This window comes from Glandiceps talaboti, chromosome 6, assembly GCF_964340395.1.
Source record: "Glandiceps talaboti chromosome 6, keGlaTala1.1, whole genome shotgun sequence".
NCBI classification, from domain to species: Eukaryota; Metazoa; Hemichordata; class Enteropneusta; family Spengelidae; genus Glandiceps; species Glandiceps talaboti.
In genome coordinates, this window is record NC_135554.1 from 25826590 (window position 1) to 25850748 (window position 24159).

General features: G+C 34.7%; 2 protein-coding genes across 6 annotated transcripts in view; one reads left to right on the forward strand and one right to left on the reverse strand.

The window, feature by feature from the left end:
• Positions 1-13050, reverse strand: part of LOC144436105 (peroxiredoxin-like) — a 39859-nt gene extending 26809 nt beyond the window's left edge. Inside the window, exon 1 of the mRNA XM_078124796.1 lies at positions 12947-13050. The gene's annotated coding sequence lies outside the window, so the exon portion shown is untranslated. The remainder of the gene's footprint in view (positions 1-12946) is intronic.
• Positions 1-24159, forward strand: part of LOC144436103 (adhesion G protein-coupled receptor L2-like) — a 55227-nt gene that overhangs the window by 1554 nt on the left and 29514 nt on the right. For 4 of the 5 annotated variants that reach the window (XM_078124789.1, XM_078124791.1, XM_078124792.1 and 1 more), the window contains exon 2: positions 6477-6680. The gene's annotated coding sequence lies outside the window, so the exon portion shown is untranslated. Of the gene's footprint in view, positions 1-6476; positions 6681-15834; positions 15887-24159 lie in introns of those variants that run through there. The other variant, XM_078124790.1, reaches the window with a different exon arrangement.

Consider the following 24159-nt stretch of genomic DNA (forward strand, 5'->3'; position numbering starts at 1 on the left):
ATTGAAACATTTGTAATTAACTGAACTCAAATCTGGTATTAAGATACATCCCATAAATGATCCAATGACGTCATTTATCATACCTATCAAAAATGTTTATGAAATCCCTACTATGCAGTCAATTGTTCTAACAATGTCAGAAGACAATCGTAACATTATGCAAGACATACATTGACATTAACTGTACATTAGAATGTACTTTTACTTAAAGTATTTTCACTGGAATAAAAAAAATAGCATAAACTCAGCTTGTGTCACTTTTAATGTTAGAAAAGTGATTGAAATCGGATACAACTTGTTACATTAATATTCCACAATAATCATTACATAATTGTAGTTGAAAATTAAAAACTGCACTCAAAAAAACCTCAAAATCACTTGTAGAGAGGTAAAATATGCTGGTGCAAAAAAAATGAGAATAAAATCAATTGCATATACTTGTGTGTAGATTGTTTTGTAGAAAGAGAATGGCCCAAAATAGCAGTGAAATAAACACAGCTGCCTGAAAAACATTGATTTCAAAATTTGTTTTCTTTCGGGACAGTATGGAACAATCATGTAATATTAGCCAGGATTTAAAACAAGGTTAAAACAAATTAACAGATTTCAACAATGAAATTAGATATGACCCATCATACAGGACTGTTAAAGTGTGTACATATAGATTCTCAGCATACAGGTTTGTGAACTTGTATTTCTTGTGTGTAAAATGTACCTGTCTCCTATTTTACCAAAATTTAAAAGCTGTCAAAAACTAACCTTTTGTTTTGAACTGCAGATACATACATTTGTAATTATGCATAAAATCCATGAATTTCAATATTTGATGTTATTGTCACTAATTTGTAGTAAAAATTGGCAAGAACTGTTCTGATTTAGTCTTAGATTTAGTCTTTATCTTTTCATAAAACTGAAATTTGTCGAATCCATATTTATGATGACAAAGAAAAGCTTATAAGTTTTTGCTCTAAAATTAAAAACAAAATCAAAAAAGATAATAAATATAATGTAATATTTTAATGATTTTATTGCGTAAGCTTTATATACATGTACACATCTCTAATCATAATAATGATGTGATAATTATAGGTTGTTGAACCCATATTAAGTGTATTATTAAAATGACACAAATCTGGTTACCATGATAACATCTCATTTTATCATGAGTCATTTGACACAAATCCTTGAAAACAGCATTGATATATTATTTCCTCTACAATAGGGAATAGTGGAATGACTCACTTCGTGATTTCCTTTCACCAGACAAGGTATGCTTTATGCAAATGAGGTCAATATACAGGTCATTCACCCTGGCATTCTATTTTTATGCTTATTTACCTGCCATATTGTTTGTCATGTTTATTGGTCCCCCATGATGCATGAAATGGATATATTTTGTTGAATTCAATTATGATGTGGAAAGGAAAACCATAAACGTTGGAATTAATTGGAAACATGGAATTACAAGACCTAAATTATATAGTATTCATAGAATTAGAAAAGAATAAATGTCAACATATGTCACTGTCAACATATTATCAACCGTAAATGAGTACAAAAACAGTCAACAAGGTTCACTGTCAGCTTATAATGTAACTATACACTTGAACGGATTGCAAAAATGATGGTGCCAATTTGTCTGAAGTATCCACTTTGTGTGATGTATCGCCATGGTAATAACTGAAGTTTGCAAATATTTGAACTCGTTATCATGAAGATTCAAAGTGTAATGAGGATCTCATCTGTTACTAGAGTTTCACGGGAGAATTCTAATGACTGCATGATTCAGGGATCTCATCTGTTACTAGAGTTTCACTGGAGAAGTTCTAATGACTGCTTGATTCAAGGATAACCACATTCAGTGAAGAGAGACTAGATTTCTTATCATGTCTTCCTTTGCAAATAGCCTGTGATTTTCCACGGCTGTCCACTTCTCCCACTGTGATCAGTCAGCTTTATGGGGAATATTTTCATATTACATTACTAAGTTTATACACAGGACACTTAGGCTTTGTTAGTTATGTTTACGAAAACCAACCAACCTACAAACAGACAGACAGACAGACAGACAGACAGACAGACAGACAGACAGACAGACAGACAGACAAACAGACAGACAGACAGACAAAATAAATAAATACTGACAAGCATCAACAAGAGAGTAATTACAAATCATTATCAACTAAGAATTACTATATGCTTTCCTATATGTGAAATGAACACAATTGTACATACCCCTTGTGGCCATTTCGCATATAGGAAAACATATAGCAATTCTTGTTGTTGAAAATGATTTGTAATTACTCTCTTGTTGATGCTTGTCAGTATTTATTTATTTATTTATGTTTGTTTTGTTGGTTGGTTGGTTTTCATAAATATAACTAACCAAGCCTGAGCACTCTGTGGTGTATATAGGATTTTATAAGCTGAGGTGATAACGGCTATGCATTGATTTCTATGGTCAGACATACCTTCCCTGTGATTGCAATTTTACTAGCCTCTTTCTCAGAATTTAGATAAAATTGGAGGGTTTGATATTAAATTTTATAAACACTTCTTAGAGGGTAAATGAAACATTAGGAATATTGATATCTACATGTAAATATCCTTTGATTGTTGTGTTATACAATTTCCTGTTTTAAAAAAACAACATATTTGACTAAGATACAGGGAATCTGTCTGTAGTCCAGATATAAATATAAGTAGGTGTATGATGGAGATAAGATTGGCAAGTTTACATTCTAGTCCACACTGATAGAACCAATCAAATCATAGTCTAGAACCATGTCCATTTCAAAACACTTGAGGTCTTTCCTTGTGTAGCCTGGAACCATATTTCATGACACTTGAGGTCTTTCCTTTGGTATAGATGTGTCCATTTCAACACACTTCAGGTCTATCCATTGGTAGCCTGGAAGGATGGCCATTTCAACACACTTCAGGTCTATCCATTGGTAGCCTGGAAGGATGGCCATTTCAACACACTTCAGGTCTATCCATTGGTAGCCTGGAAGGATGGCCATTTCAACACACTTCAGGTCTATCCATTGGTAGCCTGGAAGGATGGCCATTTCAACACACTTCAGGTCTATCCATTGGTAGCCTGGAAGGATGGCCATTTCAACACACTTCAGGTCTATCCATTGGTAGCCTGGAAGGATGGCCATTTCAAGACACTTCAGGTCTATCCATTGGTAGCCTGGAAGGATGGCCATTTCAAGACACTTCAGTTCTTTCCATTGGTAGCCTGGAAGGATGGCCATTTCAACACACTTCAGGTCTATCCATTGGTAGCCTGGAAGGATGGCCATTTCAACACACTTCAGGTCTTTCCATTGGTAGCCTGGAAGGATGGCCATTTCAACACACTTCAGGTCTATCCATTGGTAGCCTGGAAGGATGGCCATTTCAACACACTTCAGGTCTATCCATTGGTAGCCTGGAAGGATGGCCATTTCAAGACACTTCGCAGTTCTTTGTGTCTGGATATATTGTAGGACTAGAGTGCATGAAGACAATACTTATCAAAATATAATGAATCAATTATTCTTAAATATTGTTTGTCATTTCATGAATCGTATTGTCTGTCATACATGCCATGGAATCTTCTAGGTGAACGTTTGTTTGTTTGTTTTTTCTTTCCAGTGAATTTACATAGATTGCCTTATTAACATGTAAGATATGAACTTTTGGGTAACCCTATGAGCCACACCAACACAGTACATTTTATTTATTTGTTTGTTTATTTATTTGTTTATTTATTTATTTGAGATGTCTTCAGGATTACCCCATTTACAGACACTTAGAAATTGGAAAAGATTAAAATACATTCAATAAATTCAAAACAACCAGCATAAAATGTATATGGTGACGTGTGAGAGATTCCAACATTTATCAATGGAAGGGACATATACATGTACATTTTAGAATACTCTGGAAAGTTGTGTAAACATCAACACGATTGTGTCTAATGGCAAACTGTAAAATCCTGCATTTAATGTGTCTTTTCATTGAGCTATTTCTTAAAAAATAATAATCTGGAAATATAGTACAGTTTATAGAAAATATGGAAATGGACATTGAAATAAAAGGTTTCTTGTATTGATATAATATACATGTATTAATTATATATCATAAGTATGGTTGTTATTTCTTATATGTTGAGGAGAAAGTTCAGATATTGACAAATAATTGAATGTTCTATTTTGTGTATTATGAATTTTGTAGATGAGTGAAGTTAATCAAATTCATTGCATGGAATAGATCACATATGGACATATCCATGTTTATCCTGAGACCGCACATGCTACAGGACATTGATTTCCATGTTCTGCGTACAAACATAGAGCTATGGTATACGGATTCCGGGCTACTCTCAATGTTGGCCAGACCTTAAGTTTGAACTTGACAGTGAGGGAGAACAGATTGATGATTAATCAGATTATGTAGCCAATAGAAAGCATTGGCACTCACACTTTTAACACTTTCAAATCTTAGTGGTTAGATATTTGATGAACATGCTTAAAGTTTATCAGTAATTTCAAAGAATTGGTGAGTCTGAAAGGATATTGGTAATTTAGATAAACATTATGCATGACTTGGTGTAGAAATATTTGACATCAGTAATTCACAGCATTAATATAATTAAATGTTTACTGTCACCAATTTGTACATTATGTGTATTAATTTTGATCTGGACTGACTGACTTCCTTTCATATCAGTGATGAGTAAGCCACAGATATCTACTTTATGTATAATTTTCCTTGGAAAACATAGATATATACGCATGTACATCTGATGTGTGTGTGGGTGAGTTGGAAAACATCTCATAGATAGAGGAGATAGAGGCAAGTCTACTGTGTGTGGGTGTACATGGAAAACAGCTCATAGATAACTTGATGTCTGACGTGTGGGTGTGCTTGGATTCAAATAATTACATGAATTAGGAAATCATTCCTTCCAAGGTAACTGAATGTTTGTATCTGAGTTGTTATAGTTTGTGTAATTAGATGTTATTGTGTAAATAATGGCAGTTGGATCTTCTAAATTATAAATTTATTAGCAACTGTCTCTGTTGCCAAGAAACTTGTCTTGTGCTATTACATGTACATGTATCTAATGAAGTTTTCTGCATCTGCATTGTCATCACTCCGTGATCCACATCGTGACTACATCGTAATAAGGATATCACCAGAACAGTTTAAATCTGCATTGTCATCACTCCGTGATCCACATCGTGACTACGTAACATCGTAATAAGGATATCACCAGAACAGTTTAAATCTGCATTGTCATCACTCTGTGATCCACGTCGTGACTGTAACCAACAAAGTGCGCACATCATCCTGAAGGATTTTTGCTCAATTATGAGACAGTCGCCAATATCCAAACAGATACACCGGTAGATACAGATACATGAAAAAATAATCTTAGAATTTGTTGCAGGCAGTGTGTCAACTCAACATTACTGTGTTTTCCTTACACTTCTAGACACAGACAAGTGAAAAGTGAATGTGCCATAGTTCTATAAACCAGAGATACACGTGAAAAGAATGAGTAAGGATTTTTAGTCAAGGAAAATAGGATTAGTGAATCAATAATCTTGTAAGATATAATCCTATAATCACTCCGGTAATACTTGTTTCACCTCACTTCATCAATATGACAAATAAAAGAATAAATTGAAAGGTCAAATTTTCAATCCCGTGTTCTTACTCTTGTATTATCTTATCAGTCCGGGAGTCATAAGGATTACATTGGATCGTTCGGGACCAAATTTTCAATCGCTCCGACAGACAACTGTTTTTACTCACTCAGACAACTGTTTATCACACCAGAATTTTGATTCTAAAATGAACTTGGTCTGAACTTTAAATAGCCGTGATGTTTTCAATTTTGAACAAAGTATTACTTTCCATCATCTGTATGTCACAGCTGGGTTCATAAAGTTTGCAGTGTAAGAAATTTGAAACGGCAGTCTTTGGATACATTGTAGCCAAATAGATAAGATCAGAAACTTTAACCCAATTGCAACAATTTCAATTTACGTACTTTTATCATCTTTTTAAAACAAGAAAACTTAAACTTATGGTCTTGTTAAATTCAACTAAGATTGATGTAAGAGAAGGAAATGATATAAGAGAGATTACGCCCAGGAAGAAGTAGTTAGTTTCTTATGATTTGTATGGATTGTAAGGTCAACACTGGGATAGTATTTATCACAGGAGAAACAGATCAGGTTACAAGTTAGGAAACTGTGTGAGGTGGATAATCAGTGGCGCAGACACAATATAGTGGCCAAGTGGAAGTCATTTAGTCTGATGATCTAAAGTGGAAACTTGTTACAGATAGTATCGATTGGTTTAAAAGAATGTTACGGCTGTACTAGCACGTAGATTCAAGTGACAGATACATACAAGATACTGACTATAGAGAGAACAAGTTATATCAGTCATTCTACTGTGTTTATCTACAGATTACTATACATGTACATGTAGGTTGGTAGAGATCCTGAGAGGAAAAGTTCAGAGAAAAGTTTCAACACTTCGGGAGAGTTCTAGAGCTGTTATTTCTTAGTATCACATTACCACATCCAAGGATTTGTAGGTGTTTCAGTCAGTCTGGTGTGAACCATTGAGACATCGACAAGTGTACCTCATATACTAGTATCTCGACATTGGTAAGTCCATTTTAATATCAATTTTATCGTAAACTTCAAACCAACATCCATATCATGATAATATTTGTACAGTCACTGTGGTATCAAGTACATTTGTATTCAACATGTTTAGTGTCAGTACTTGGATGTACTAGTAGTACTAGTAGCCCAGAAACTTATCTTGGTGTTGCTGTCCCAAGAAACTCTCTACACCAATCACTTTTTGGGATACATGTAGTAACATGCCTTTGGGTTAGTCTCTTAGTTTCAACCTTCTGATCTCATGAGTACGGCAGACCATTCATTACCAAGACACTGAATTCTCTTGATATTTTCATATATTACTGTGTCTTTCATATTAAAAGTTAAGAATAACACAAAATATGAAATATGATAAAACATATTCTTTGATGAAACGTGTTGGTATAGAAGAAATTAGGAAGTATTGGTTGACGGAATAGGAAGGGTAAACGGTTGGATCGGATGAAAACTAATAATAGCTTCCTAGTAACTCACCCTTTCCTTGAACATAGTGAATGTGTTTCCGTTCTGAAATAATTCAATGATTTAAAAATAAATTCTGCTGTAAATGTCTTGTGAACACAAAGAATTTAAAAGATCCAATATGGTGGCCAGAATTTATGATTGAAAATAATACAATCATGGGTATGTACATTTGAATTTTTGTACAGGTTGACACAAATTCATTTGATGGGCAGCTTGAACTGTATTACAGTTGTTGATTTTAGGTAGAATGATTTGACAGGTAGGTTATTAGTCTAGAATTCTGGTACGGTATTAAAATTATGTTTTAAAAACTTCATTACTTTAACTCTTTTAGGTGTGTTAAAGTAATGATTTTTTTCAAACGTAATTTACTGTACCAGTTGTTAGAATTCTAGACTAGTTGGTTGTACACTGGGGTTGTACACATATACCCATGTGTATGTATGTGTCGGATAGAGTCACATGGTTATATCTATGGTAGATGTAACTTGTATTTCAGTTGCGGTTGCATACACATACAAGTATCAAATAGGGTGGCTGTGGTTATATGGTAGATGTAACTTGTAAGTTGGGGTTGTACATACATACATACATACATACATACATACATACATACATACATACATACATACATACATACATACATACATACATACATACATACATGCATGCATGCATGCATGCATGCATGCATGCATACATACATACATACATACATACATACATACATACATACATACATACATACATACATGCACATACATACATACATACATACACATTGTATGTGTCAGATAGGGTGGTGGTTATTTTGTAGATGTTACAAGTAACTTGTTGTAAGTTGTGTTTATTACACTCTCTAAGGATGTCAAGTGGACACATTAAGTATTGTTTGGTCAATAAATAGGACACTCCTACAACATTATGAGTCGACCTTGTTAGTATCAGTTACAGTTAGTCACAAATTTGTACATGTACTGTGTTTCATCTCAGACTCTACTTGTACATCTACATGCCTAGGAACACGGAATTTAAAACTTACTGTCATGCAGTCCAACCTCTTTATCAAACAGCCAGACCCAGACGTACACATATGTGCATGCACTGCAGACAGACTGACTGACAGACAGACAGATGGATGGACAGACAGACAGACAGACAGACAGACAGACAAACCAAATAATCAAGCTGTTACATTGAAGAGTTTTCATGTATTTTTGCCCTGAAATTAAATCAAATTAGAGAAAAAGTTGCAGTGTATAAAGTTTCTGTGTTGAAATGAATGAAATTCATCGCATATCACATTGCAATCTGATGTACATGTATACCTACTAGTAGATCTTGCAAATGTCCCACAGGTCATTGGAACTCATTAAGAACGGTTGTCGGAACGTAAGTGAACGATGTCAAGTATGCATGTAATGTGTTTCCGAAGTAAATGTTTATTAGTCGGCTAGTTTGAAAGTTAAGTTTTGTTTATTGAAACATTTTGTCTGGACACCTGGTTGTATGTATGGGTTTGTACATGTACAGCAGGTTGTTGCTTAGTCCTTGGTCTACAAAGTCCCATATTAAAGTTGTTAAAACTTTTTTGTGTCATCTTCAGCAAAGGTATTCATGTGAATATGATAGCTGTCGTATTGTATATCCGTTTTAGTTTGTGGTTTTCCAAATATTTTTTTGCCAAATCAAATCATATTTAGTCTCAGATATAGAATGAAGGAGCAAGAAATAAGTAGGGTTGACTTTCAAAAAGTCAAGTATTAAAGTGTAGAATTGAATGCCTACCCAATATATGAACCTGTGCTTCAAATTCACAGTGGATAACTAGTATACTATAGCCCAGTGAGTTAACAATGCCAGGCTAGTATGCTGAGTCAGATAGCCAGGTCTGTGGACTATGGTATACATTGTACCACATACAAGGCAATCTACACAGCATGGTAAGTGAAGATGTGGCTACATGTAATGTATGGTACCAAGTAGTGTGAAGTTGTGGTTGAATTTCATATACAATGTGTACCTATAGCATATCACACATCAACCAATATGTATTACACTACCCCATAGACGTACATGTGTAGCTGTCTGGTTTGAAACTGGTGTTTGCCATATACTATAAAGCTAGTAGTATGTCAAGTCAGATAGCCAAATCAATGGGCTATACAGTATACTGTCAAGCCAGTATGTCAAGTCAGATAGCCAAGTCTATGGGCTAATATAGCAGATATGAAGATAATGGGTGGGATTTCATATTCTATACTTTTTGAAATATAAATACAAATCTACATGTATGATTTGTCTATTAGTGTAGGCTTGCTGTGTGGAAACCAAAGAAATATTAAAATTATGTCAATTTTCATCAAATTGTAGAACTTGTGTGTACCAAGTATAATCATGTAGTATTTTTCTTGGCTCTGTTGACAAATATTCTCTGAATATTTCCCTTGTTGTAAAAGGCTTCAGTTTATAATACAAATGGAAATGTGTGCAAATTTGACTCCATTAATATCACTGTGTTACCTAGGTTAAAAGTTTGAGTGAAAACGTCAAACGTTCAGTTGTTGTCAGGGCTCTGGTTGTTGTGGCAGCAATTCCTATTTGGTATGTTTCAGTGCTTGTTGTCAAGGGACTGCAGTAGAATTGATAAGTCTGTCAATGTTAGTATTCTGTACTTCCTGTCATCCATATTTCACATATAATTTAATAGTCCTCAATAAACATTCCTAGGTGGGGGTACTTTATATGTTGGATTAAATCAGTGTCTAAATTATTGGTTCCACTGAAAACCACAGCAAACATCATCATAAAATAACAGGTGCCTGTACAGTAGAGTGTCAGTGTTGAGACTTTTAGAGTATCAGTTAAACAAAGTGCTTCTTTCTTTCCTGTTGACTGTTATATATGTACAGTGTATATATGTAGCTTATTTGTAAGTGTTCAGAGGTAATAAACAAGGAAATATCAGTTGATCACACGTACAATGAACAGAGACAAAATATCAGCTTGGCTCAAAGTTGAAAATTTTTGTGAGTTGTGTGTACATTGTATGTACTACCTCAAAATTAGTAGTACATGTATATGTACATGTACTACACGAAACGTCCAATTTACCCACCTTAATCCAACCTTTACCCTACCTGTGACCCTCCTAACCACCATCTCTGTCCAGGGATAGTACGAGATGCAGTATCAGTTTTGACTGTCAGTGTCTACAGCCCCCCAGAGGAGAGATCACAAGGGTGGGTGGGGGTGGGGTAAATTAAGATCAAATATGACTTTTCATATAGTGATGTTGTCCAGGACATATAGGCAGCTAAACATTGCATATAGACTACTATTTGTTTGGTACATCTATAAGGTGGTAGTACTGTTAAACCAATGAAATCAATAGAAAACTGTACCTGAAACATTTCACTTAACCAAATCTGACCAGGGTAGAAGTGAAATGTGTGCCGGAGAAGTCAAATAGCTACACTTGAAGTTAATGAAATTGTAGTGATTAATCATTTAGTGCAATGCTAGTAGACATACTTATAACATTTATAAACATTTTGGTGACTGTATAAAGTGAATTTAGTCAACCTATATGTAGGTATTGTATTCTGAGTATATTGAAGTATGATGTAGTCTTGCTTGTAGATGGAATACATGTAAGTCAGGACTTGATTCTGACAGTGCAGTGTTCCTTTCCTTCTCCATAAAACAAGATAATGTCAGAATCTAGTCCCGACTTACTCAATCTACAAGCAGGACTAGGTATAATGTATACATTGCATCATAGCAGTATAATGGGATTATATATTCAGAAAACTAATACTTAAATATCACAATTTTAAAGACAAAAAATTGCAGCTGTTAAAAACAAGCACACAGTAACACAGCTTTCTGGTTAATAAATGATAAAGTTTCAGCTATTCAAAATTACTGTACTCAACTAACATGTTTGCAAATATGCCAGGAAAGTAAAGATATATGAGTATTCACATCAGAACTGAACAATTTGACCTTTCTCAATGTTTAAACAGTGACTTTGTTTACAAAAATTAATGTAAGTGTACACATACATACATGTAGTATGCCAAGATTAGACTGTCGACAGTCGTTCATGCCTTTTTTGCTACGTTTCATCTAAAACAAAGTTGTCGCCTCGCTCCGTAGCACTGAATACTAATGTGTACTGATAGGAACTGCAATTGCCTCCGGCACTCGCTGATCAGTATGCGGTTATAGTATTGCTCCGGATCGATCAGAGCGAGGCGACAACTTTAGTTTTAGATAAAACGTAGCAAAAAGGCATGAACGACTGTCGACAGTCTATGCCAAGATGTCAAACAGACATGTGTACATGCATTTCACTACAAGATATATAGCAGGATATGAAATGGGGCAGGAAATAACTTGTCAGACCACTAATCATAATAATTGCTTCTAATTATGAAATATTATACCTTTTAACTTTGAAAATTGAATTTCTAACATTTGTACCTAGAGGTTAAGATTTGAGTTGCCTTTAAAAATCTCAGATTGGTTGTCATCCTCACATGATGTATGTATGCCTGCTACTTTAGACAAACAACTAATTATCGTACCCATGGCAGGGATACTTCGGAGCCATTATTATCATTTATGCATTCTACTAAGAATTCCACATGTATGTAATGGATGCCATGCTTTCTGGTCGTAACAGAGACATGTAGCAAAGCTAAATTGAATTTATTATATAGTAATAGGGTTGTGACCTCAACATTCTGAGTGAACATTTCTGCCACTGAGATAAGTGTTGTCGAGCGGAGTCATTTTCCATCTTGGAGTTGATGGTTGCATTGATAACAATGGTGGGATAGGGATGTGAGATGGGAAAACATGGTTTGTTATTTGCGAATGCTTCAGTGGATGGTGATAATATACATGTACGCTGATAAGTTATTGTTTTTGTATGAAGTCAAATTTAGTTGTCATCATCTGGTCATCTGGTAGACTTTTTATCAATAGTACCGGCATATCTGTTATTAAAGTGTGCCTTCTAATGATAGCCAAATTTTGTTGTGAGTTGAAATAAGAAAAAACTGTGATTCTTGTGAGTCACCACATAGTAAGAGATAGGGAAACACCAAATTTTGGTGCATCACTAGAAATTATGGGCATCAGTGGCATGTCAAGTTGGCTTAGAGGGCACACTGGTCACCACATATTAAGAGATAGGAATGAATGATGAAGAAGATGTGCTAATTCTTCATTTGGGGAACACCAAATTTTGGTGCGTCACTAGAAATTGTGTGCATCAGTGGTGCGTGAAATTAGAGGACACACTGTGTTATACATGTCAACCTTTTCCTATAACATATAAACCAACAATCTCATTCTCAACTGTACAGGTTTCTAAACACTCTGACCAGCACTTTGCCCATTCACAGAGCATCACTGATCAGCAGGCACCAATTTCATGAATTGTGGTTTTTGATGTATATCACCCACAAGAATTTACAGACTTTATGTTTACAATTCTCACACAGGATTGAGACACATATCTGGTATGACTCAGCTCCTTGACTTATTAACCAAGGAGAGTGTGTTGTGATGGTTTACTTTTGTTGTTCACCGATATTGCCAATGGCGTCAAGTTTATTTTGGTTTTTGTCATGTCCTTGAAGGGTTTCCTACTTCTTGTTCTTGTGTCATTAACCCCCACCCCCCACCCCCCACCCATACAAATTGGAAAGTATCATCAATGGCATGAAATTTTGAAAATCAAAATGTAATAAAATATGGAAACATACCATCGTTGCAAACCATGGCCTCTTTTACGGCACCATCCGAAACGCGCTGTCAATCCGTTATTTTGCAGTGTCGTGGAAGGAATAACAGCTCTGGTTTGCAAGAATGAAACATATAACAGCTCTGGTTTGTGAGATTGAAACATATAACAGCTCTGGTTTGTGAGATTGAAACATATAACAGCTCTGGTTTGCAAGAATGAAACATATAACAGCTCTGGTTTGTGAGATTGAAACATATAACAGCTCTGGTTTGTGAGATTGAAACATATAACAGCTCTGGTTTGTGAGAATGAAACATATAACAGCTCTGGTTTGTGAGAATGAAACATATAACAGCTCTGGTTTGTGAGAATGAAACATATAACAGCTCTGGTTTGCGAGAATGAAAGACACAAAATGTTAGTGAATTACTGTAATAATCACTTTTGATAATAATACCGTTTATTTCAATAATCAGTTATTGTTCACATTCCATATTAATAGTCAAACAAATCCTTGTGCAACAAACCTATAATCATGTGACATGAGATGAGGAAGACACATATAAAACCCTACAAAATCTCCTCATGTTACCAACCAAATTCATATATATTTATGTGTCCTCCACTGTTTTTAAGTACCTATTTCCTTTAGTCAAGGGGCTTAGTATAAAATAGAGTAAGTTCAATTTAGAGAATACACAAGTCACAGTGTATATCATGACAAGTTTTTAGTGAATGGGTTTACAATGACAGGCACAACTTTTATCAAACTCTTTGAAATATTTGCAAAGTAAGCAAGACAGGTCAAGAGGCTGTGAAAGGTCAAACCAGGTCAACTATGTATCCTATAAGATATTTGTAATTACAGCTGTTAAATGACATGATGATAATTAATCAAATTAATCATCCATGACTAATTAAATTCACATGAAGAACTAATTGAGTTGTGACAACTTTCTAATTAGTTTGTAATCAATAACTTGGTGGACTGACATGGGATAGACTGATGCCAGGATGTGCCAACGAGGACATGTAAACATCTCTGTCTTTGATTATTGAATTATTTCAAAGGTCTGGGTTAAATGTGTCCTAGAGGTATATCCATTGTTATCATTGGTGACTACTACATTGTGTAGTGGTGAGTGAACTTATCAAGTGAAGGGCATGACCACAGCTGAAGGCAGCTTCCGTACACTGTACCATTCCATGTTGTTGTCATGGATATACATATATATGAAGGAGGTTCACATCGGAATGTGTATGAATAAGGAAAATATGATTGAAATCTTCAGTTATACCCCAGGATGACAGCACACAGCACATCTTCAGTTATACCCCAGGATGACAGCACACAGCACATCTTCAGTTATACCCCAGTGTGACATCACACAGCACATCTTCAGTTATACCCCAGGATGACAGCACATACCACAATGCTTAATATACAAAATACTTACAACCATTTGTAGATGAAAATTACAATTCAAGTGACACTTGAAATTTACAAATTCTGATGTTCAATCAACTGAAGAATTCATCACATTTTAAGTACGTCCTATGAATCAATATAATGCTCATTAATAATAATGTTTTTTTTGTGCAGGTTGTTATTTTGTGAAGGGCAGTGTCGAGATAAGAATATTAAAGTTAAGATTTTGAAGCTTTGCGTGAATGTTTTCCTGTACAATTATGATGGTACATGTAAGGTTATACAAACTTTCAGTGATCAAATTCTTTGATTGTGTTGATCACTACTAGAAAGTACAATAAATACTTAGGAAATTGGAACATTTAGTAGATTTCACTTTCTCTTTCACCTTTGCTCTAAAAAACACATCCATAAAAATAACTATATCAGAAAATCTATACATTGTACATTGTGATGAGATTTAAAACAACATTTTACCAGTTCAAAGTCCACTTTAAAAACATTACTAAAATTAAATCTCATATGCTGAATTAATGGAACATTTATAAAAATGAAAATTGACTTCTCCCATCTAAGGTTAGATCCACTTTGTATGTGTATGACAGCCTGACATATGTAATGGTCCCATCAGTTTGTGGATCATTTACTTTGGATGAGTTGAAGCAGCTGTACTTTGAAAATTTAAAGTGACTTCTTCTGAAGTATATACTCTTGGCATTCTCATTCTAGTATAAATAGTGTGACTAATCAACCACTGACTTGTAAAAAATTGACAAACAGTTCCATTAAAATTAACTACAGAAGAGTTTGACCAAGTTCTAAATATGTAAAACACAATTTCAAGTGAATCCATAAAAACTTTCTTTGTATCTTCTGTAACTATATATTCAAACTTTAATTTCAAAATAAATTTGTGTATTAAATCTTATGTATAAACTTTCAAGTATAGCCATATAAAACTTTTGTTCAGTGTACTATACTATCACTTTGTTTGGGTTGTATAAACTAAACGGACAGAGATTGCGTGGGTACACAGAGTATGAATAGTGTCTAGCCATTTTGTATTCTGTCTGTGTGAGATAACATACATGAGGTAAGACTATGTCTAACATTGTTATTGTCTTGTAGTTTCACCTCTATTCATCTATGATCTAATCTAATCTTAAGTCTACAGATTTAGTTTCACTTCTCTCTCTTGTCTTTTGTTGACGTGGCAACCCGGTGATGTTATTCATTCTTTCATTCTGTATGATGGAGTAGGGTTAATTTTTTTCGTTAAACAGTTCAGATTTCATGAGTGGACTCTTTCTACTCAATACCTTTCATTCTTAGTATTGCTATTATTATGCAAGTCAGGTACATGGTATACTTAGTATGGCCGAGATAGGTGGCATTTCCTGACCTTGGGGTCAACGGTTGTATTGTGAAGGAAAGGGCCAATTGTACCTTATTAGTGACTGCTTCTATCGCACCGTTCCCACTACTGAAACTTTCCTGTCAAAAGTTGGTTTGTGAAGTAGTAGTAATCAGGTATGTACAAATTTAAACTATGACTTGAATTATTAACATTCCAAGGATCTGTGTAACAGAGTTTTCACCAGTGAATTTGTTGCTAGTTTAACAACTTTTACTCCGTGCATACAGACACCATTTTGTCCTTGTTATTCAAGTATTCGGAACTATGTAATTTTGTGCATAGGAGAACGTATTCTCCTGTAGCAGTGGTTCAAACTCCAAGCGTTGATTCAGTTTGATAATAAGCGTTGAGGCTAGGTTGACATGGTACATGGTAGGTTACATTTTGACCCATTTTATGATAAGTGTATGGCAGGCTTACAGTGATGTATTGATGGTGATACAATGAAAAATACACATACCTATAGTTGCATACAGCCAGAAAAAAAAGTGATAGGTTTTTTTCAAGTTTTATCTATATACTTAGATATATATATGTATAGGTTACTCTTTGGATATCTTACCATTATTGGTACACGTCTGACAGTCATGTACTGTCTTTTCAACTAGTTAACCAACCTAAATGAGTACTCACAGTGACTTGTCACAGATTTTGATGTTTTGGAAAACACTGTTTTTGCTAAAGGGTCCAGGGTTTCAATCCCAGGTTCATTAGTGTCATCTCGTCAGTGGAGCCATAATGATTACTCAGGATTATTCTTTTGTTCTTCACACCTAAATTTTAATCCTTTTTCAAAGTGGGCCTTTAAAGTAGGTAAAATCTACCTTTTAGTTCGCTCCTCGGGTATTTTATTTGGGGTTTTCCATTGAATTATCATACTGTGCACATGTACATGTATAGAAATCTATACAAGTTTTATCAGATTTCCACTCTTTGTTACCAGGGATCCCAAACCTTTTGCAAAAACACAGACAACAAAAACAAAAAATTATTCCCAAGGGCCATGATATAGTAATTCCTTGCATGGCTCCCAAACTCCTACACTACCGGTAATATTCTAAAGAAATATTTTCACGAATTCATCAGTTTTAGATGAAAATATTTAATTTGATATAGCTTTGTAAAATCTATGATTCCAGGCTAAAATGAAATGAGCCAAAAAAGTAAACTCAAAAGCTAGAATTTTGTTCTTACATTTTGGCGGGAAAGGATGTGGAAATGAAATATGAGTCATATAACAGTTTTTTTTTAAAGCTACATTGACTTGAAAAGTGGTCCAAGTGGCAGAAAGTAGTTGTCAAAGATTACGTGACTCATGTAATCATTTAAAATTCACAAAAAGTGAATTTGTAATAAAATGATGCAATATCTTTCTATAAAATGTGTGCCTTACATGTATGGAAGTAAGGGATTAATGCCAAATTTAAAAGCAATTTCTGTAAACTGACACTGTAAGCTAAGTGGTTTGATGTGTCGGTTGTCGTACATAGAGTATTTTTTGACTGATATAGTACTCAACACAGCTGAGTTTCATGAGAGATATCATTGCATCGATAACTTGAGAGTTTTAGAACAGAAATGAAAATTACACCACAAGGGAGAGTTGGCAGTTAACCGTTGAATAAAACTACAGTGATGTGCTTTGTACCAGACACAAGACTGTTTTTAAATTCAGTTGTTGTGTCATAACCTATCCGATTACAATCCAGGTGTTGGTACATTGAAAGTATGAATTGTATTCATAAACGAAAATGGTTCCATGTGCGTGCATAAAATTTGGAATTTGCTACCCCGCAACTGTGAAGATATCTCAAAAAATATAGTTGTATGAAGATGTCTTTGAAAATTTCTAATTTTGTGGTGTTTTGATGAGGAAAGAGAAAATGTTCTTTCATAATATTATATTTATGTGCATAAATTTAACTTCATTTTGTACCAGGAAATACTAATAGTTCACCAAAACTTTCACCAGGTATATGTAGACATTCTGGTCTCCTTTACATTTCAATTTGCACAAAGCGAGTTCACATCATAGCTTTGAAATTTGTGACAGAATTTAATATGTATGCATAATGCCATGTTAGTTGTGTTTGTGTTTTATTTTTGGGTACACATGATCTATAGATATCCAGGCATCACCTTTGTACAGTTATTGTCATAATGGGTTTAGTACCAGTATTAATAGATACAAAATAATCTTAGTTTTCTCATTTATTGATAATTTGTTATCAACTCCTTCCAGACTTACATATATGACAGAGCCAATACTCCATAATAATGGAAAGTTGTACATTACTCACTTGGTTGTCGTTTTGTAAAATGAGTGATTTTACATGTACCGTTTATGGCGCCAAGTACTGTTTTATGGCATCTACATGAACATTGTGGTCTCCTCAGTTTAATTGTAGGACACCTTATAATGATGTAGTCCATGTATATTTTATTATGTACATGATAAAATCAAATCAGTGAACCACAAAGACAGGTACATATGAATAGTAAGTAATATTAATACAAATAATACAACATATAGCGTACTTCAGGAATGTCCCAGGAAAGACCTGAAATTTACCCCCACCCAACAACTGTTAAGTAAAGAAGGGTAAAATTTGATGACTTTTTGACTTTGATTAGTTCCCAGTGAACTAGTCCATGGTCCTCACCAGAATATCTTTAAAAAATTTTCACCACTTCCACTATTTGATATTTGTGTTATTTTTACACTGGTGGAGTAAAACTGAATTCACCCCAATATGGTGTGGGTGGTAATTTTGCACACACGCATACACGCATGTGCACACACGCACACACACACACACACACACACACACACATACACACACACACACACACAGACACACACAGACATACACAGACACACACACAGACAGACAGACAGACACAGACATACACAGACACACTCAGACACACACACACACACACACACACACACACACACACACACACACACACACACACACACACACACACACAAATTCTAACAAAATGTCAGGTCAAAACTACTTCATAGGCAGTATGTTAATACTATATACCTAGATATTTTTACCACTTGAAAATTTTGTGATTTTGTATTCTTCATTTATTTAGTTCTCAAATGACTGATGTTTTGCAAGTCATTCAGCCCGGTGTGCTGTGTATGTACAAAGACTCATTTTAGTCACTAGTTATTTTCACATGTTGTTTTCAGCCAGAAAGAAGTGAAGGTTTAATTCTGACTCCCATCTGTGGGTGGATTGATCAGTTTGTAGATTTTCTCATGAGTTCAGTAGATAGTTTCTTGCTGATATGTAGACTTGATTACTTTAATTGCCTTAATGTCTGCCTTCTGGGAAATTCACTTTTATTTTTGAAACTGTACAGCTACTTCAATCAATCAAAGTTACTTGACCCAGAAAGTGTGATCAGTTCACGAGATTATTTTAGTCAATCAGTACAACCTAACAACTCTACTGTGAGTTCTCAAATGACAATTAAATTACAACTAGAGTATGAAGATTTCAAAGTTTGAAAACAAATTAAAAGATTGATTACAGAGACTAAGGTATAAGTGTTTTGAATGTTCAACAGAATCATGAAAATAGTCAAAGGTACCTAGTATGTATAACAGAACCACAGGCACTCATGAAGTTGCTGTATCATAGAAAATTACACAAGTGGCTGTCAGGCTGAATGCAAGCTACAGCAGTAGTATTAAGTGCTTCATGTGCATGGTTCTGTGTGATATAGCGACTTCATATGCACCTGTATGACCAAGTATTAACATTCAGCAAGCCTGTTCCTAGTCCAATGCTTGTCAAGTCAGGAAGCAATTCTTGGACAGTATTGCATGTTGAATTCACTTCATGAGAAGTGCTGACAGAGTGGTTTCTAGTAAACTAAACTAAAACATAGATCCACTCTATAACATTCTTACCATAGTAGTAGTCTATAAATAGAGTAGTGATGACATTCAAAAGACCCAATTAGTTACAGATACTGGTGTTTTTACCAAGGTTAAACTCTTCTAATGATAGAGAATAGAAGTCTGGTAAATTTGAGACAATTTTTCCCAAAGTTTTACGTACATATGTCGCCTTTCAACAGGAGAGTATAGTGAGTGAATATATAGAAAGTGATTGTGAAATTGAAGTTAATTAACACATGAATGTGACTGTTAGTTTTATATAGATTTATGTAGAAATAATGGTGGAAGAAAAATCCAGTTGAAATGCTACAGAAGACCCACTTAGTACCCATAACAAAAATACTGAACATAACTTTGGTATTTGTTTGCCTCTATGCCAAGCATTCATGACTGCTATGTTTTGTACATTTACACTTTGTACTAATTGTTTGACTCTAATGAACCTCACAGTAGTGGGTCTTCACTAATTAGTACAGTGGTGTTATCTACAAAGGTGTTTTATTGGTGTGAAATCTTCATTAGCATGGACAAACCAAAGATCTTGGAATGGACTGCAGGGTCCATGGACATAGCTAGATGTAGATCTTGGAGTGGACTGCAGGGTGCATGGACAGACCATAGCTCTTGGAGTGGACAACAGGTTCTATGGACAAACCATAGATATAGATCTTGGAATGGACTACCAGCAGGGTCTACGGATGAACCATGGCATGGAGGTATAAGGGTTCTCTAAACCTCCTTTTTTTTAAAAGCCATTTTGGAAAACAACAACATGGATCAATACAGATAAGTCGAGGGTCTATGAAAATCATCATCGTGAATGCGACATGGTATTAAAAACAGATTCAGATAATTTGAGAGGGTTGTGGCTGTAAAATCTACCAAAGTTCCCAATTTTAATAGGATTCTTTACCAAATATCTGCTGTAAATACATGCATGTAGGAAACTAAATTTTATCAAATTTCCTGCGATATGTATTGCGACTATAGTATAGTTCATGACCTGTGATGTTTCATTCTACAGGCCTACACTTTGTACATGTTTTACACAAACCAGTATTTGGTGTTTTGGTACTACAATCTCACTTCACAATCTGTTCTACTTTTTTGCCATCCTTGTTGAAAATTGAGTAAAACCTAAAGTTTGATAACAAAGTTTGTTGCATAAAGGGAGGATTATGAGTGAACAATGGTCTTTCTAATAATGTTTTTACAAGTCAGAAATATTTTATGTAAACACAGACAAAGTGAAAATTGAAGTGTAAACAATCCAGATTTGCCTGGACATACATAACAATAGGTGTATGTAATACTATAGAGTAAAGTGAAGGTAGTGTAACCATAGACCCTACAGTGTACCCTACGTGTAGGGTCTATGGTGTAACATTGACAAAACATATAGAATGGTTCACTTGAAATGATTGACATGGTCTAGATTTTTTGGCCTTTGTATAATGTCTTTTAACAGTGTATCAGTTTACAACACATTATTGAACAACAAAACAAACTAGTGGTCCCTTGTTGGCAAATGATTTCATGATGTGCACTACGAACATAGTTTTAGTATAGACAGTGGTCTTACTCCAGTCTTTGCGTACATTCAGTAATGCATGTACATAATTGTAGTCTGTATTTATCACCCAGTACAGATTAGGACTCAATTTCAAATTTAGGCGTGAAAAACAGAGCTATAGAAAAAGTTGATCATGAATAAAAGAGTAGTCCCATGTAATCTTTATGGCTTCACTTATTCCACTATTGTAGTCTGGATGACAGTGTGGTATTAGAATCATCTCTGAAAGAGAGATAGCACTCGACTACACTACTACTACTACTATTAGGAGAACCAGTGAGTGAAACTCTGCTCTTGTACTATTATAATTTATAGTAAGTTGTACATGTACATGTGGAGTAGTTCAAAGGTTCTACACTATACTTTGACACAGTGTAAGTTATATTCTGTGATTTACTGTATAAGTTATAACAAGTGCAAAATGTATGCTGTTGATAAATGCAGTGATCTTTGATTTAGTAGTAGGATCTAGTAAGTTCCAGTCTGTGATTTTGGTAAAACCATGGAAGTATAACCCATGTGGGCTATACTTCCATTGTAAAACCAACCTGTCCAGTGATAAATGAATTTGACGTTCACCTACATGTATGTTACATAACACCATCTGTCCCATCACCTCAGTAGGGGGGGGGGGGGGGGTGCTACATCCCTCTAACATGGCTCATACATGGATGTATATTTCAGTAATACTTCCATGTCTATATTATATGTAGTCAGATGAATCATTCAAACAAACAAAAATTCAAATATTCCTGACTTCTAATATTTTGCAAATTTGCAGCACACTACCTTTACACTTTGTCAGCTACTGTGATGTTAGTAAAACATTTAGAGTCAGAAGTTAAAATGTTTCACCATGAGTAAAGTAGATTCAATACGTCCGAGTTTAGGTGTGACTGAATGAATGTTAGGGTTGGACCATATCTCCATTTCAAGGCACAGCAGTCCTTTCCCTGTATACAAAGATAGGCAAGCTAATGTAATGTGTGTGGTTACCACTTCCTGCATGTAATGAAACTCATAACATAGGGAGACATATGTTGGAAAGAATTGATTCCATTCTGTCTCCAAGGAGTGTAGTATTGTACCTAGATGACAAATCATGTCCTATGTATGTGATAGTAAAGTGTTACATGTCAAGTAAGGATGACCAAAAAATTCAAAAAATCAAAATGTCAGGAAATAGCGTAGTGGCATACATGTATTAGTCCTTCAAGTCTATAGATACCAATAGACTAAGTGCACTATACTGTCAACCCAAATTGTATCAATTTATTCTTCCCTTTGTCCTTTGTTCAAAATGTTGTTTTGTCATGTCAAGATGTTCTCCTGTCCTTTGTTCACTCTCAAAGTATCCCATTCTCTGAATATTTTCACTTTGAGCTTTTACTTGTACTGGATCATACATACAGGTATGCCCTAGGGTTTCTCTATTTTTAGCCATTACTCCATGTCTATGACTGTTTACCATGTACTGACTGTACAGTTCAAACACACTTCTCAAACTTCATGATCAGAGAAAATATTTTCACCAAAATAGATACTTTAAAACATTGCAAAGCTCCATCCACCAAGAATAAGTTATAGTATCATATATGTAGTGATACAAAAATATCAACTAACTATATTGTGAAACCATGGTTACTGGAATAGGTTTGCAACAACTGTGGAAGGAATTCTGTTCACTATCAAATTGCATGATTTGAATTAGCGCTCACTTCCTGTCCCCAGGTGAATGGAAAAGTGTATTTACAAATACTTGAACTGTATACTGGTGGCTATTTAGATTAAAAATTAACATTGAAATAAAATGGAAGTTACAATTTGAACTACACCCTTAGAAAAACAAACTGTGTATATGCATAGCAGAGGTATGGCATGTATACATATACTTTGTCTTACAGGTAATAGTGGCAAGTGTGTATAAAATCAGAACCAATCTCTGGAAAGACCTTTGAATGTGCATTCTGCAATTAATGGGTATGAAAAGTTTTTGTGACAATGTGTATAGAGTGGAACAGTGGCCATGTTAAGACACGGACAGTGGTTAAGCTATGATGTATAGCATACAGATAATTAATTCATATTATATCTTCTAGATTCAACATTAAATCATCTTTTAATAGTTCTATTTATACTAAGTTTCATGGTTGTTGGTATTTCTGTCTGTAAAATTTATTCATTGACAAATGTCTTTAAGTAAATTGCAGAGGTTGTCTGTAACCATAATTCCAAGAAACGTCAGAACTTTTCATCTGCTATGAGAAAGGAGAGAATACAAACATGTATGGACTCACAGGGCTCAAAATTAACAGTAGTCCTGTGTCCACAGACTACCTATTCTTGTTATAGGGCTACCATAATTTGTAATTTGCAGCTGGTAGCCCACTCAGGCTACCACTTACTATGTGATGATTTAAAGGATGGAAGATGTACATGTAGGAATATAAAAATATTTTGATAACACATATTTCCAATAGAGGAACTTTGTTTTAAGTTCATGAACATGGGACTACTGGTCACCATCCTTGGGCTACCACTTTCTGAATGTGGTAGTCCACTTGGACTACCAAAGAAATACTTCGAGCCCTGTGACTCCAGGCTTGTACACCATTCTGTACATGTATGACCAAAAACAACTTTCTACAAATTAAATGTTCTTTACCTATTCACTGTCCAAAAAAAGGTCTACAATTTAACTATATATTACCTTCATTATCCTGTTAACTTCTATTTATAGACAGGTAAAATGTAAATTAGATCTCAGTTTAGAAGTTACTACATGATGTATGTTATAGACAATTCGTACATTTCAAATTAATTTGAATAAAAAAAGAAGCAAACTGCGGTGATTACACAAGTGCATGGGGGTGGTATATTTGGAGGTG